This window comes from Strix aluco, chromosome 1, assembly GCF_031877795.1.
Source record: "Strix aluco isolate bStrAlu1 chromosome 1, bStrAlu1.hap1, whole genome shotgun sequence".
In the NCBI taxonomy this organism is placed as follows: Eukaryota; Metazoa; Chordata; class Aves; order Strigiformes; family Strigidae; genus Strix; species Strix aluco.
Window position 1 is genome coordinate 102,972,038 of NC_133931.1, and position 16,991 is coordinate 102,989,028.

The 16,991-nt window shown below is 46.9% G+C and overlaps 1 long non-coding RNA gene across 2 annotated transcripts; it reads right to left on the reverse strand.

Moving 5' to 3' along the window:
• Positions 1-1,108: 1,108 nt before the first annotated feature.
• Positions 1,109-3,718, reverse strand: LOC141933650 (uncharacterized). Of its 2 annotated transcripts, none has more exons than XR_012626170.1 (3): positions 3,356-3,718; positions 2,727-2,846; positions 1,109-1,681 (listed from the first exon to the last, which is right to left on the reverse strand). It is a non-coding gene; the product is annotated as an uncharacterized LOC141933650 (long non-coding RNA). The 2 variants fall into 2 exon arrangements; XR_012626169.1 differs by lacking the exon at positions 3,356-3,718 and adding an exon at positions 2,991-3,223.
• Between the last annotated feature and the right edge of the window lie 13,273 nt (positions 3,719-16,991).

The window sequence follows — 16,991 nt, forward strand, 5'->3', positions numbered from 1 at the left end:
TTAGATTATATATATATATATATATAAAAATATAAAAACCACATCTTCATAGATGACAACTGTATCAATTTATACTTCAGGTCCTTCTCCTCCAGGAACCAGCTATGAAAGAATATGACAATTTTGTGTCAGTGCCATAGATTCAAGTTCTACAAAGCCATATGTGTCAGTTCTTGCGTTACAGCATTTTAGCAGATGGAGACTTCATGGTAGACCACAAAAGTGGGTTTTAGATTCAATATTATCTGCCTCTCCCAACAGAGGAGAACAGTTAATGCCAGAGAAGCACATGCCAAAAAAAAAAAAAAAAAAAAAAAATCTCCACAATACAAAGAGCATTTAACAAACCAGAAAGGAGATCCCAGATGACACACGTTGTGGTTTTTGTCTTTGTTATTCACTTCAAGGAGATGATTCTGTCTAGAAACACTCCAGCTCCTTTTCAAAAGGACAAAGAACATGCTTCGTTTCATGAAGGATTTCTCCAATTGCTCATTCTTCCCCAGACTGTCTCCATACTGGGAAGCTGGTTTCCTCTTTCCAACCTCTATTGCCAGCAGAGCCCAAAAACTAATAAACAGCCTGAATCCTTCGACAAGGAGCAGGGAATAAGTCAGCATAGAATTCTCCTGTGAAGCAAGTAACGAACTGAACAATAGGAAAAGAAATACAAAGGCAAAAACACAAGTAAGGGAAAAACAGAGGATAACCACTCCTTTTACTTATATATATATTCTTTTTTTAGACATTTATATCTTTGTTCTTAACATTTTAACCATCCCTTTTTCTGTATTCTAAATAATTAGCTGAGCACTTCTAAAGACAAAGAGCTTCGCTGCTTTTGGGACTGAGTAAGAAAAAGTCTAAAGCGTAGTCTTCCTGTGGTGGGAAGATGTGTCCCCAAAAGAGACACAAGACCTAATACAGAAACATCTCTGTGTCTTGATGAAAACCCGCCCTCAAAGAATCGCAGGCTTCTGCTTCCAGGGCAGCACACCACCAGCTGAACTGCACGGTTGTGATTTTACCTTGTGTAAGAAGTCAGAACATGCGCTGCCCTTTCAGGATGAGGAATAACCAGAGCAGGAAAAGGCTTTGAAATTCAGTCAAGAGGGCACTTGCTCAGACACACAGGAAGAAGGCGCAAGGCAGGTGAGACAGCAAAAGGGAGATTATTCCCCATTCCCACAGAGCCGACTTCGACTCAAGTCCGTCATTGTCTTCTCACACAAAATGAGGAACGTCCTCACGTAGGAAGTCCAGATTTTGTAGCCATCTATGCAGGCAAGCGAAAAACTACTGAGGGTCTGCTTCGGAGATATTCAGGAAACTGCAGAGTTCAGCAATTGCAGAATTACAATATTTAATTCCTCCTTATCAGCACATGATAAACTGAAAATCATCGTGCTTCTAATTTGGTATCATCCAACAGACCTCCAGATTTTTTTGCAGAGCACATAAAGATACAGCTCCCTGGGCATCACATGGCATTGCAATCACCAAATGACTCAAGAGTTTGTAGGCATCCAAACTGCTGCAAACACATTTACACAGAAGATAACGGATGAAACGCAGATAGATCCCACCCTACACTCTTACTCAGGCAAACACGCAGGAGTTACAAGCCACTGTACGAACCAGCCTCCAGAGTGGGCAGCAACATCAGCGATTCCCTTCACACCTGAAGATCAGAAACACACTCATCAAAATAAAATTCGGGCTGTGATCTCTTCACATTTACTGTCAATTACACCGAGTAAGGCAGTAAGATCACTTTTCCAGCACCATTCATACACACATATCCTCCGCAAGCTACTTGAAAGTAGCTTCTGTAACGAAACTGTCTGGAAAGCTCTGCTCGAGGCAGCTGAATGCAAACACTGACCAATTTAGAGGCACAGAAAATAAATGCACGCAGCCCTTTAACAACGACGACTTACCATTGTTATTTCCATTTAAAATGGAAATTTAAAATCTGGTCCAGTTTTGTGATTCTTCTGCCCTTGGGTGTAATCTCACTGAAGCAGCATTGGACAAAGTAAGGACGAACACATGACCAGGGACAGTGATTACAGTTTTGATTACAGAACTAATAGAAATCTCTGCATTAAGATGGTATTTGTTGGAACTAACCAATAAATCAGCCACACTTCAGTGTAAGCTTGATCAACTGACCACCCGCGTAAAGAAAGCTACCTGGCAACTAAAAAGATCAACTGTACTTTTCTGCTTGGTACCTAAAAATACAGATTCACCCTCTAAATCTGGACAATTTCTTGAATACCACCGATACTCAAAACAAGTTTCAAAGAGCAACATGGCATAACAAAGTAACACATATCCATCCTTCAGGCTGCTAGCTTTTTAAATCTTTGCCTAGGCCTTCAGGAAATGTGAAAGCAAACAAACTACTGGAAAGTTCAACACAGAACCTATGCAAAATTAAGGCTACAAATTAGGAACCGGTTACAAGTATTACAAATCATGCAAGAACTACCCTATGACATGGCTGTCCAGAAGAGATCACCCTCAAGGCTGAAGTCCAAGATTTATATTAATATAAATAATACATATATACATATAAATATAATATTATATATAAAAATATGATATTTAGCTGGCAAGTATTCCAAAAAATAAAACCACTTAGTTCATAGATCTTACGCAACATTCTGCACCAGGAAACCAAACACTGAAGAGCAACAAGAGGCAGAAATAACACTTACAATTCTGTAACATCTTCTAACACTGTATCCGAAAATCCAGTTTCAAGGAAAATAAAGCCCAGAATTTTAAAGTCAACATATTTCAAGGTATTTTCACTTTATACCCAAGTGTGATTTCATCTGTAAGATAAGAGACCACAATAACACTGTTAATCCACACAGAATGGTTCTATCCAGTGAACTCAAACCTCTCGCAAGCAATAAAGGAATCGAGCCGAAGCACAAAGTGAACGGCCTGAAACATTCCCATCAAAGGCTACTGACCAGCTCATCCTGAAGCGTTCCAACAATTTCCTTATCCCTCTTCACCCCAAGATGAACGCCTGAGCCTGTGCATTTGTCCACAAGTTGGGCAAATTAAAACGAAAAGCTTGAGCGGTACAAGAGATTCTTGTGGAGAACAGACGTTTTTGAGAACAACCCCCCTGATGTTGTGATGACAACAAAGTCACTGCCGCTGACACTGCTAAAACCCCACAGAAATAAGGAAAGAGAAATTAAAAACACAGACAGACAGACAGACACCCCACCACCACCACCACCACCACCACCACCCCTCCCACACACCCAACCCCGACGCCAAGCGCCCGCCCGCCGCGCGCCTTCCAACCTCACGACCCCGTTCAAACCTCCTGCCAAGCGGCGGCGCCCCTCCCGTCACCCAGAGGTGCTGCCGACGGCCCCTTCCTCCCGCCGGCCACAGGGCGGGATCCCCACCTCCGCCCGGACACCGGGAGAGCGCGGGAGCGGCGTAGCAACGACGGGCCCCGAGCGCGGCAACTGCTGAGAGGGGACAGTGCTGGCGCCAGCCGCCATCTTGGCTCCAGACCTGACCAGTCGCTCCCGACTCCCGCAGCGGCGAGGGGCCGGCCCGGCAGCCCCGACGAGCGGATGGCAGAGCCGCCGCTCCTCCCCCCCCAGCTCTGGCACCCCTCCCAGCCGCGCCCGCTGCCGGTGCCCCCCGGGCCCGCCCCTCGTTTTCCCCGACGTGCCGGGAGGGAGCGGGGGTCGCGACACTCGTGTCTCCCGGGGGTCGCGCGTGTCGGGCATGCCCAGGGAGCCACTGAAAAGGAAAACTCGCTCGGTCGCCTTTTCCCCCGGCGGGCCGCGCCACCTTGGTCTGTGGGCGGTAGAGGCGCTGCGCGCCCGGCCCGGCAGCCCTGGGGGGTCCATCTGCCCCTCCAGGAAGTCCGTCGTAAGGCAGAAGAAGGGGTTTAGGGGCTGCATTTCACAGCTGGTTTGGGGGATGGCTTTTTTCTGGTTCTTTTTTGCTTTTTGCCCATTGACTCACAAGAGGGCTGTGGCAGGCAGGGCTTGTGGAAGCCCTTTTGCTTCCAAAACACAGTTGGCTTTGAACCAAAAAACCACGGGCTTGTCAAAAGTGCGGCGCTTGCCTAATGCTGCAGCATTAAATAAAATGGGTATTTCAACTTGTAGAGCCATTGCCTGCTTTGTGGCGGGGCAGCCTCCAGATGTCCTCTGCCGGGAAAGGCAGTCCTGCCTCCAGAAGCGCAGGTACCTCTCAAAGGACGAACAGCTGCTGGCATCACAGGGCTACTGGCTTGCTTCAAAATGCGGTTAGTTCCCCGGTAACTCCAAATGCTCGGACTTTCTGTTCCCGAAGTGAAATACAACCTCTGAAATCAGCAGATGCCATTGCCCTGCCGGACCCCCCAGGCAAGTGCTTGGCTGTGGCCAGGGCAGAGATGTAATCACAGAATCAGAGGATCCCAGGTTGGAAGGGACCTCAGGCTTCACCAATCCTGCTGGCAAGAGCATGGTCTAGACAAGCTGGCCCAGCACCCACTCCAGCTGAATCTTAAACATATCCAATGTTGGGAAATCAACCACCTCCCTGGGGAGATTATTCCAGTGGCTGATTGTGACAAATGTTCCTCTTGTGTCCAGTTGGAATCTTGTACCCGTTACCCCTTGTCTTTTCCATGGGAGTCCTTGTCAAAAGGGTCTCCATCTTCTTTGTAGCACCCTTCTGCTGCGGGGGAAGGGAAAGCTTGCCTGCAACAGCATCTCTCCAAAAAGGGAAGGCTCCAAACTGAGCCAGGAAAAGGATTCCTGACCTACAGCCGTGCAGAACCACCAAATACAGGCACAGCATTAGAAGGCGTGCAAGAACACTTGCCAGCCCAAAGTGCACGCAGGCGCTGGAACTCCGTCTTTAACTGCGTGATCCTACGCGTGGGTTTTTGGCCCTCAGCATCACCAGCGAGCCCTACATCCAGCATCATCCGACCCTAGTCGAAGCCCGTCTGTACAGTCTACCAAGATAAAATAGATAAGGCAACACATAAGTCGAACAAAACAAACCAAAAACCATAAAGCGACAGACCATTACAGGAGACCCTATTTAGCCCAGCAAACACAAACTGCAGTGTGGTTTTTTCCTTCATTCCTGTTTCGAACTTGCACAATATTCTCTACACCATTCTTACTGTACAGCCTAACTTGAGACCAGACGCTCCCCAGTAGCTCGTAGCTTGGTCACCTGGCAGGACATTACAGAGAATCTGCCCACGTCAGAGGGGTCGGCTACACTCAAATCAACAAGATGTTCCCCATTTCTGCGGGCGACCATTCTGCTCCTTCAGTTCCCTTCGTCCTTGCTGGTCCACGTGCACGCTAATTCGGAAGGTACTTCCGAAATCATTTGCTGCCTGCAATGAATCAACTCCAGTCCGCTACAGCTGTTACTTTTGTCTGCATTTTTTGAAGAGCGGTATAAAATCTTTTGGGTGTTCACCGTGTGTTTGTGTTTGAGGGAGAGAGAGAATAAGGCACTAATCAACACCTGCAACCAAACTAAACAAAGCACTGAAGTATGCACCGGGTTTTAAACCGCTTTTCCGGCCACACTGTGTTTACCAGGCTTGGTGAATGCAGAAACGCTGCGGAAAGCTACAATGCCTTCCCGCAGGCCACTCTTTTTTGCACTTAAGCAGCGCAGGACTAAAAGGAGATGATAGAAATCTCTCTTCTCCCATCTGAAACGATCCTCTGTGAAGTCTTCCTTCACTTCCCGTTTTCTTTGTCATGTTCTGCACTCAGACCCCAAAAAAGTCAGCCCCCTGGGGAGAATTAATTACAGAATCTGGAGAAATTACAGAATTTCTTAGCCCCTCCTCCCTCCAGGCAGGAGCCCCATAGCCTCCTCTTAGGTGACAATTCAGGCAGAGTCCCTCTCCCTTAGCTCAGGAGAGCCACAACCCTCCTCTGGTGCCATATCCTACCTGAACCCTTCCTCCTTTGGGCCACAGAGATTCACATCAGCTGGAAAACGGCCTCCTGCAGCCAGTCCTCTGCACTTCATTTACTTCCTTGTGGAGCAAGTCCCCCACCGAGAGTGAGGGTTCATTCACAAAGAGCCTGTCAAACCTACGAGAAACCTCTTCCAAGGAGAACACCCTTAGTCTCACCACAATCTGCTGCCACTCTTAACCCATGTGCGGTAACTCTGGCGCACAGATAAAAAAATCGGCTACAGACGCGCTGAAGGAGGCTTCTGCGTGTGTGTGTGCGTGTGGCTTGTGGCCCGCTGCCCGATCCACCCACCCTCCTGCACAGAGGGCTGGGAGGCTGTCGCTGCCATTCTGACGAACAGTGAAAGGCGTTCTGCTCTTCCACTCCTCACTCGAGTTTTGCCGTAGAGACCTGGCACCTGCTGTCTTTCATGCTGCCTAAAGTCTGCTGACAGTTTCACGTGCGCCAGCCCTCCTTCTAGCCCCAAGGAAGAATGTCAGCAGAGAGTGGTGACTCGGTAAGAAAGGGCAAGATCGGAAGGGAGTCCAACTTGAAACGACTACATGTTTTCAAGTGTTCAGAAAGCCAAATCCGTTTTAGCAATAGGTTCTGATGCAAATCACAACAGAGAAGGCTGAGAGGACTCAGCGGCTTTTCTGAAATCCTCCCTGAGCTCCAGAGTTTTCACACCAGTCTTGGCTGTAGTGCATTCCAGTCCTACTACGATACAGGATTGTCTTCCGTTTCTTAGCAGTCCTTCGTAAGAAATACTAGACCAGAGGTGGGCAGAGGCAAGGGAGGGCTTGCTCTGGGCTGGCCGAGTTTTAGAAGCTGTCACTCCTGACCTAGGGCTATGCAGAGCTGCACGTTCTCTGTCAAAATTATCCCCGTTGCGCTATTACATCTGTATAATGCTAAGAACAGATCAGAACGTGCTGTTTCAGGTTGCAGTCTATCACTAAATCCCGGGTTTCGAGGTGCTATCCAGACCTGTGTAGAAACATCCTTAGAAGCGTATGGAAGCATGCTTCATTCGATACTACAGGTGCCAAGTGCAGTACCTGGGCAGCTGCTAGAACAAAGTAACTACATGCTCCTCTACCCTTCCACAAACATCCCAGCTGCTACTGCATGGACAATACTCCTGAGCTGGGGTTTTTCCTCCGTCCTTTTGAGCATCATCCCCATTTGCCATGTGAAGGTAGAAGCCAACCAGTCCTGGACCTCCAAGGGCACAGAGTCAGACTGGATGTCACCGAGCTCATCTTCCGTCTCCAGCAAATGCCTAGAAGGTGGCGGAGAAAGATGGGTAAGCGGACTCCCTTGGAGAGCGTTTCTTTCAAAAAGAAACTCACGTATATTGCCATTAAAGCGGTTATTAAAAGTCTTTGGCTCGTCAGAACACAACCGAACAAGCCTCCAACAGATTGCTTATTCTCTCGTGTAGTTAAATCTCAGATTGTGAAACTCACCACCAGGCCGACAAACAACAAGTATCAGCCTTCTGAAGCACAGCTACGTCATCATCCACTGACTTCTCGTCTTCAGCTCGCCAATACTCCTGACCTTTCTGCCCTTCAGAGCTCATTCCCAGTCACCTCTGACTTCCCACTTAGTACCACACAGGCCTCTCCTTTCCCATTCTGGTCACCTGCGGTGACTCTACAAGTGCATTTAGCACTGGGCAAAGGGCATCGAACAGAGAGGGGAACGCCCCTGCCATGTCTTACCAGTCTACCTCTATCATGGCCTGCAGCAAACATTTCTTTTCTTTCCAAGACTTGATACAAGTGAAAAGATTTAACACTATTCAAAGGGAATAGAGGAGTAGGAAATTAGAAACTTTCAGAAAAAGCCGGACACAATTGTCATGAAAACCTTTCTCCAAAATAATACAGATTAAATTTACGATTGCTTTTGATCTCCTCCCCTGCCCCGGGAAACTTAAAGAAGCTTTCAGACCAAGGATTGAAGATCTGCTCTACGCGGAACACAATATTTTAATGTTTAAAAACATGTTGTCTGTGAATAATAAATCTCGGCTAAAACAGCTTTCCCAGCTGGCGTGTAAATTACAATGTCGTGTCGTCGGTGCTAGATATCAGAAGAGTGCTGCCGTCTGTAGTTAACTCACCCAGTTTCGCCAGTGTATACTGGCTCAAGAACAGCCTATCAAGTCGCAGCATATTCCAAACTCTTCCTTAGGTCTACAGCTGAAGCTTCCCCTCTCTCCAGCTGCTTTACCAAAGACCAAAACCTAGGCAAAAGGAAAACAGAAATTTGATTAGTACAAACAGAAATAGGTTTGAGAGTGAGCGTCAGCTCAGAACTGCATCCAGCCTGAGACCCCGCATACATGGTTGGCAGGGGGAAACTTTTGGAAGTCTACAAGGTTCTTTAAGCCGTATACAGGGAATCAACAGAAATCACTTCTCGGATCTCAGCCACAGGGATGCTGGGGAAACATCCCATTATATTCAGGCTCAAATAGGTCAGTGTGTTATGGTTGTCCCTTACCCGTACTGAAATCCGTTAAAATAGAAATCACTTGGAATTTAACTCATAAGCTAAGAGAGGGCAGCTTCATTCCAGCCATAAGGAAGGAAGTAACTTCTCGAGTAGTATCTGTTGACAATGAATAATGATGATGAATGGTTTTACTCTCTCGTTGTCTGATCTTATGAATGAACCTTCCCAGAAGATAATTAAGGTCTCTTCTTCTGACGTACATCCTCCTCTAGAGTTACCACTGTTTATCACTTTTTCAGACATTACAACCTTTCTTTGAGGGACATTTTAGAGCAGGCAGGTAAACAGTTATGGAAAAAAGTTGGCTGGCTCTTCCTTAACAACAGTCTAGGTGGAATCCGGGTATATCCTACGGTCTTCCTCGGTGCCCCAGGAGATTTCAGACCGTTGTTGTGTTACTTGCTCTGAAGCTAACTTAGCGTACCGTAAGGACAGTCTGGAGATATTATAAATCCGCAGTGCATTACGTCTAATCCAGTAAAGTTAATCCACTGTGGAGATATTCTGCTGAATCTCTCGGTGATTTATTACCTAGGACAACAAAATACCCAAACCCTGTACGGTAAAGGTTCTGGCATGCGCATCTGTCACATTATTTTGGAGGACTCCATCTGTTCAAAGCAAGGGAAATGGAAGTTCTCTTAGTCTTGCTTTGCATAACCCGCTCCTTCTCACTCCCCCTACCCCCTTCTCGACGGGTGTAGCTGATGTCAGCCATTTCATAGGAAAATTTCAATCAGCCCTGCTGGCTGCACAATTAGAAAGGTTAAGATGGATTACTTAAAGGTAAAATACATTGAAGTAGCGAACTCATTCAGAAGTAAAGGTATTTTAACTTCCTACAGCGCCTCCTTTTTAAGTGCAATAGAGTCATTCTGCTTCTGCTCTGGAAAAGCGTGCAGATGCATTACTGCATGTCAGGTTTGCACCTCTAATTAATTTGCTATTTACGTTTGGGTTCTAAATGCAGTGCTCTGTACGTTTAAGAAACCCTTGTTTCAGATGGGATCGTTCTCACATGAGTTGAGTTTATTGAAATTGCTTGAAAATCAACTGTCTTTTTCAGAACTAAGAGAGCGTGGATGTGAAAAGGGTGCAGAAATGGTGGGTTTATAGCAAGCATTTACTTGTTAAATAGTTTTAATGATTTGTGTAAGAATATCTATTTTAGCTTTCATATAGTTGTTAAAGATTTACTGCAAATCAATGACAAACTTGCGGCTTTAACGTGTTTCTTTTACTGTATGAAAAATCTTCACACTGAATGAACTCCTTCATGCCTTAGAGTTGAATGGAGCTACATCCACTCGCATGAAAGATCCTGTGGAACCGATTTGTGCGAGGACTAAAAGGAGATACAATTCAGCAGGGAGTGTTTAGACTTCGCTAAAAACTGCAGAGACTTTGTTTAGTGTTAAAACACGAGGCAATTTCATCCTCTTGTCTGGGGTGGCTTTCTACAGGTGGATTTCCTAGCAAATTTTTTAGCGTGGCATAGCATAGAACTGAATAGCAAAGAATTTTTACATTTGGAAGAGTCGGCGTTTGCCTGGCTGTGCTTTGGGCACGGATGCAAATGCTCTAGGTGTGAAAATAAGCAGCCTTTTGGCCACACCAGTGTACCCTGCACCCCCTTGTTTTCCAAAGCCTGTGGCGTTTCCATGGCGGTCTCTTGGCCCCGCCCCCCCCCCCCAGCCTATGGCTCTGGTCACACTCTGGCTTTCCTCCAGGCTGCGGCTGCTGAAATCACCCGTCTCGGGGCCCTGGACAAGGGTTTGTGTCCAGCCACATCAAGTCCCTGGTCCTCCTCGCTGCGTGGCCTCATGGCTGAGAGCTCTGGCGCAGAGAGGGGATGGCTAAGAGGAGTGGTCTCTGGGCGGTGGGCGGGGCTGTGTGCGGGGCTCCGCCCCCCAGCCCCATGTCACAGTGCCACCACCCGGCAACGCAGCGGTGACGGTGCCCCGGGGGGGGTATCCAAGGCAGCGTCCTCCGTGTCCTGCTGCCAGAGCTGGCCTGGGGGCAGCCCGAAGACATCCGAGAGGAAGTCCTCGGGGAGCCGGCAGAATTACTTGCAGGAGGGTAAGGGAGCTCGCTGATTCTTGCCCCCGCGGTCGAGCAGGCCGGGGCCATTTGGCCCCAGAGATGGCTCCAGGTTGAGGGAGAATAGGGCTTGGGCATCTCCTGGGATGCGTGACCAGCCTGTGGGAGGAGGAGGCAGGTCTTGCTCACATGCTCAGGGAGTAGCCGATCGCCAGCGCTGGGGTCAGGAAGGAATTTTCCCCCGGGGCAGATTGGCACTGGTCCCCGGGGGTTTTTCGCCTTCCTCTGCAGCATTGAGCGTGACCACTTGTCAGGGCTCCTCTGGTCCATTTTGGCTGCGTTACTGCCTGCTGCTCACGCATCACAAAGATGGCCTCTCATGCCTTGCAGCTGGGGGGAGGAAGGCTTTTTTTCCCCCAGGGTGGGCTAGCAGGTGTCCCCGGGGTTTTTTTGCCTTCCTCAGCAGGTTTTGGAACACAGAAAGGAGCCTTCTCATCAGTGTGTGTCCTCCTTTGGAAAATACCCCACAGTACCAGCCACCACAACCTCTCTTTCTTCTCCTCCTTCTCCTTCTTCCTTGTCGTCTTCCGCATCATCTGCGCCGTCCTCTTCTTCTGCGTCGTCTTCTCTGTCGTCTTCATCGCCTTCTTCCTTCTCTTCTTCATCTTCTTCTTCTCCATCATCTTCCCCGTTGACTTCTGCGTCGTATTCCGCGTGGGCTTCTGCGTCGTTTTCTGCGTCGCGTTCCGCGTCGTCTGCGCCGTCACCTTCTGCGTCGTCCTCCTCATCTTCTTCTTCTTCATCATTCTCTTCCAAGGCGGTTTTCTCATTCTGCAACTAATTCTTATTTTCTCTCTCTGCCAAGGCCAACCGTTAGGACCTTTCCATGTCAAATACATGCTTTACACTGTAAAATAGATGTCTTGAAAGTACAGGGGAATAATAATATGCATAAAATGCATGATCAATAACTGAATTTTTAGGAGTATTCCTTAGATAGAGGCTTTCCAAAGAAAAGTGTGAATTCAGCCAGTTCACTGGAGCTTTTTTTGCTAGACACTCTCCATGATGCTTTCATTGTGGGTGACATTGGTTTGGGATAGAGACATGTGTTACAGGATACCCATATTCTAACAAACACTAAAGTGACTATTCAAACAGAAGCAAGAACTAACTTCCTTTGTGCTGCTAGACGACACCCTAGCCACCTCTTTGACAGTCTATTTCTGTGGAACTAAAAGAAAGATTTGGTATGTTCAGGGTCACAAAACAAAATTAGCGTGCTGTAGGAGAAAGGCACTATTCCCGCTTCTTCTAGGGCCTGAGGAATGCAGGTAGGAGCTAGGAGAGGGGCAGCAGGACCACTCTTCAACGTAGCTGATGATAGCCATCAAACCAATGAGGTTTGCTCTCAGTGTCTAAGGAAAAACCCAGCATGCATAGCTTCTGAAGGCAACTCGAGGATTTTTTTAAGGAGAGGAACTCTGATGGTCAAGCGCTTATTGAAAATCTGTCGGCACTAAAACGGTCATTTCATGTGAGAGGTACCAGAGTAGATTAAGCTCTGTCATAACTCCATTTGAATCAGCAAGGTATCCTAGGATGAGTTGAGGCTGCTCATGAAGATACAAACCACTAGGCAGGTTCAGAGTCAGCTCAGTCAATCTTGGTTCAAAATCAACAGAACTGAAAATGCAGACAAAACCAGGCCATTTCCTTTAATGAACTGAGACTTTGCAACAGCCCTGGCTCCCATTCGGTTAACAAGTAAATTCTAAATAGGTGTTTTGTTTTTCCTTATTTTCAAAATTCGAACCTACTCCTGTCTGTTCTCAGTTTAATTTTGGCTGCATGTAAAGTCGTCGCATTTCTGTAGCAAAAATCCTGACGGCTTAATGACAAGTTATGTATGCAAAGAGATACCATTGCTACAGGCTCTCCTACTCCATCAGAAATATCCAGCCTCCCCGACAAGCAACCTAAACCTCCTCGTACGGCAGGAGGGTAGTAGGGATCAAAGAAATGCACGGTCTAGTTGGCTTAATCATCTCCTGGAGGATGTTGGCAGAGCTTGGGCATCTCACTAGTTGTAGTCGCTGGCACAGCTCTGAGTTCAGGTCAGAGCTGAAGCTGAGAAACAGCGACAGGGACTCGTTGAGCAGCTTGGCTGCATACAGAAGAGGGTGGGAGCTGCCAAACAAGGCTCCTAGGAAGCAGGGTGTGTGAGACAATGAGCACGGTGGACAACCTGAACCACCCGCCCAGGTCCTGGCTGCTGCCGTCTGGAGACAAAGTGGTGCGTTTACGGCTGGGGCATTGCAGAGCGTACCTCAGTGCTGTTGCCGTGGAGGCCGGGGGCATCATCGCAGAGTTTCTCGGGAACATGCAACTCCTCTTAGATATCATCAGATCTACCTTCACTTCTGTTTCTTCTTTTTCTTTGCCGTTCGTTCTTGTGCGAACATAAAGAAGATTCCAGTCTCTGCTTACAGCAACCATACTAACACGATGTACGGTATCATCAGAAGAAAAGCATGGCTACAATGGTCCTATCTTCAAAGAAAATTCATGCTCAGCTGGTGCAGGCAATTTCCAGTCAACTTGGCCCTGAGCAATGTGACGGTCTTACTGTGCTTAGAATCAAAGTCCACGTGTGGTGGACTTTGATACTAGGACAATGTCCTCAACAGAAGAATCGAGTATGAATAATCTTCTAGATTTTTAAGGTCAGTGCTGTAATGTCACGGCATTAATTTCATTAGCCCAACTTGATCAAAATTTTAGACCCGCTTCTTATCATGCTTTAGTCCCTATGACTGATGAAGCATGAGAGTGCTAGAAGAACACTGGTAACAGTAACTGGTAACTGATACACCGTAACTGGAGGCAAGTTCAATTCTGGGGCACCATATGAAAAGAAAGGATACGTGGGTGTGCGAGAGTAACCCAGCACTCTGATACCCTGCCATGCAGAGGAATTACTGCATTCATACTTACTACGTAGAAAACGGTCACGGTCATGGAAAGTGAAATGATTTTTTTGAGGTTATACATCAAAATTAACCTTCGTATTGTACGATGGGTTTCATCCAGCTAGATATTTTTTTTGCCACCTTGATTTTTTCCCTCTACTTCCTAAATTCACTCGGAGTTAACGCTTCCTAAGGATGTTTGCTCTGCTAGGGTTCTTCTTTAATTTGCTAGTGTTCTTGTTAAATTACCAACCTTCTTTTGTTCTGAGTTCAGAAGGGATTCAAAACACCCACTGTGTTTCAAAGACAGCCTTTCTACAGAAAGCGCTGGTTCCCATAAGGGGAAACGCAGAGTAAAAATTCCTTGCAAGAGGGTGCGATTTCATGATCAGCTATTACTGGACGGGTCAATAACCGCTCTTGCTCCATCAAATACTCCGATCGTGCTTTTCCGCACCACTTTTAATCCCTGAGGATTTTGTAACTGAAAACTAACCAAGCAGACTACCCTTCTCCCCACCCAAACCAGACGCATCTTCACTCAACCAGTTATCAGGCAGGCTGCTCTGACCAAGTACTCGTGTAAAGGACTTCATAGGGAAACCAAAGAAGAAAAGGAGTTGGAGCTGACCTCAGTGTTGGCTAAGCTCATCACGAAACAACAGCCTCAATATTTTCCTTCAGTTGTGTCCACAAACATGCAGGCAGCTTTTGGATAGCTTGGTCCTGGCAGCAAGGAGAGCAGGACTTCTAAAACAGATCCTGAAAGAAACAAAACCAAAATGCTAATGTTCCCCAAGATGTTAAGGCAATTCAGCAGCTAGGAAAAAAGTGCTTAATGTCATGACAAAAACATTTGGATAGTCATCGTACCTCTTTTAATGGGTAATCCCTTAAATTAAAACATTCTTTAAAAACCACAAACACAAAACCCCCAAACCCACGCCACTTTATACACGACACAAAAGAATTTCATTACCTGGTTGACAATAAAAGCATCTCATCTTAAGGCAACCAAAAGTAGGCATAGAATCTTACGCTTTGACAAGGAACTCTGGATTATAATGAATGGTTTTACTCTCTCGTTGTCTGATCTTATGAATGAACCTTCCCAGAAGATAATTAAGGTCTCTTCTTCTGACGTACATCCTCCTCTAGAATTACCACTGTTTATCACTTTTTCAGACATTACAACCTCTCTTTGAGGGACATTTTAGAGCAGGCAGGTAAACAGTTATGGAAAAAAGTTGGCTGGCTCTTCCTTAACAACAGTCTAGGTGGAATCCGGGTATATCCTACGGTCTTCCTCGGTGCCCCAGGAGATTTCAGACCGTTGTTGTGTTACTTGCTCTGAAGCTAACTTAGCGTACCGTAAGGACAGTCTGGAGATATTATAAATCCGCAGTGCATTACGTCTAATCCAGTAAAGTTAATCCACTGTGGAGATATTCTGCTGAATCTCTCGGTGATTTATTACCTAGGACAACAAAATACCCAAACCCTGTACGGTAAAGGTTCTGGCATGCGCATCTGTCACGTTATTTTGGAGGACTCCATCTGTTCAAAGCAAGGGAAATGGAAGTTCTCTTAGTCTTGCTTTGCATAACCCGCTCCTTCTCACTCCCCCTACCCCCTTCTCGACGGGTGTAGCTGATGTCAGCCATTTCATAGGAAAATTTCAATCAGCCCTGCTGGCTGCACAATTAGAAAGGTTAAGATGGATTACTTAAAGGTAAAATACATTGAAGTAGCGAACTCATTCAGAAGTAAAGGTATTTTAACTTCCTACAGCGCCTCCTTTTTAAGTGCAATAGAGTCATTCTGCTTCTTCTCTGGAAAAGCATGCAGATGCATTACTGCATGTCAGGTTTGCACCTCTAATTAATTCGCTATTTACGTTTGGGTTCTAAATGCAGTGCTCTGTACGTTTAAGAAATCTTTGTTTGTCCTCCTTCGGAACATACCCCACAGTACCAGCCACCACAACCTCACCACAACCTCCTCTTCTGGATCGTCTGCACGGTCAGCTTCTGCATTGACTTCTGCGCCGTATTCCACGTTGTCTGCGCCGTCATCTTCTGCGTCGTCCTCCTCATCATTTTTGTCTTCATCTTCTTCTCTTTCATCGTCGTCTGCATCATCTTCCACATTGGTTTCTGCGTCGTCTGCGCCGTCTTCTGCGTCGTATTCCCGTCGTCTGCGCCGTCACGCTCTGCATCTTCCTCCTCATCATCTTCTTCATCATCTTCTTTTTCATCATCTTCTGCATCGTCTTCTGCGCCGTCATATGCGTCGTCTGCGCAATCATCTTATGCGTCGTCCTCTTCATCTTCTTCTTCTTCATCTTCTACTTTTTCATCATTTTCTGCGTCGTATTCCGCGTCAGGTTCTGCGTCGTCCGCATCGTCTTCTGCGTTTTATATCGCGTCGTCTGCGCCATCATCTTCTGTGTCGTCTTCTGCGTCATCTTCTGCGTCGTTCTCCTCATCTTCTTCTTCTTCATCTTCTACTTTTTCATCATCTTCTGCGTTGTATTCTGCATCGGGTTCTGCGTCGTATGCATTGTCTTCTGCGTCGTATTCCGCATCATCTGCGCCGTCATCTTCTGCATCGTCCTCCTCATCTTCTTCTTCTTCATCTTTTTCATCATCTGTGCGTTGTCTTCCGCATCGGTTTCTGCATGTCTGCGTCGTCTTCTGTGCCGTATTCTGCGTCGTCTGCGCCGTCACCTTCTGCGTCGTTTTCCGCATCGGGTTCTTCGTCGTCTGCGCCGTCATCTCCTTCATCGTCCTACTCATCATCTTCTTCATCTTCTTTTTCATCATCTTCTGCATCGTATTCCACGTCGGGTTCTGCGTCCTCTGCATCATCTTCTGAGTAATATTCTGCGTGGTCTGCACCGTCATCTGCGTCGTCTGCGCCGTCATCTTCTGCGTCTTCCTCCTCATCTTCTTCTTTTTCATCTTCTACTTTTTCATCATCTTCTGCGTCGTATTCCACGTCATCTTCTGCGTCGTCTTCTGCGTCGTATTCGGTGTCGTCTGCGCTGTCATCTTCTGCCTCGTCCTCCTCATCTTCTCCTTCTTCATCTTCTTCTTTTTCATCATCTTCTGCATCATATTCCACTTCGGGTTCTGCGTCGTCTGCGTCGTATTATGCGTCGTATTCCACATTGTCTGCGCCGTCATATTCTGCGTCGTCTTCTGTGTCGTATTCCGTGTTGTCTGCGCCGTCATCTTCTGCGTCGTCCTCCTCATCTTCATCTTCCTCATCTTCTTCTTTTTCATCATCTTCTGCGTCGTATTCCGCGTCAGGTTCTGTGTCGTCTGCTTCGTCTTCTGCTTCGTATTCCACGTCTTCTGCGCCGTCATCTTCTGCGCCGTCTTCTGCCTCATATTCCGCGTCCTTCTGCGCCGTCATCTTCTACGTCGTCTTCTGCGTCGTATTCTGCGTCTTCTGCGCCGTCACC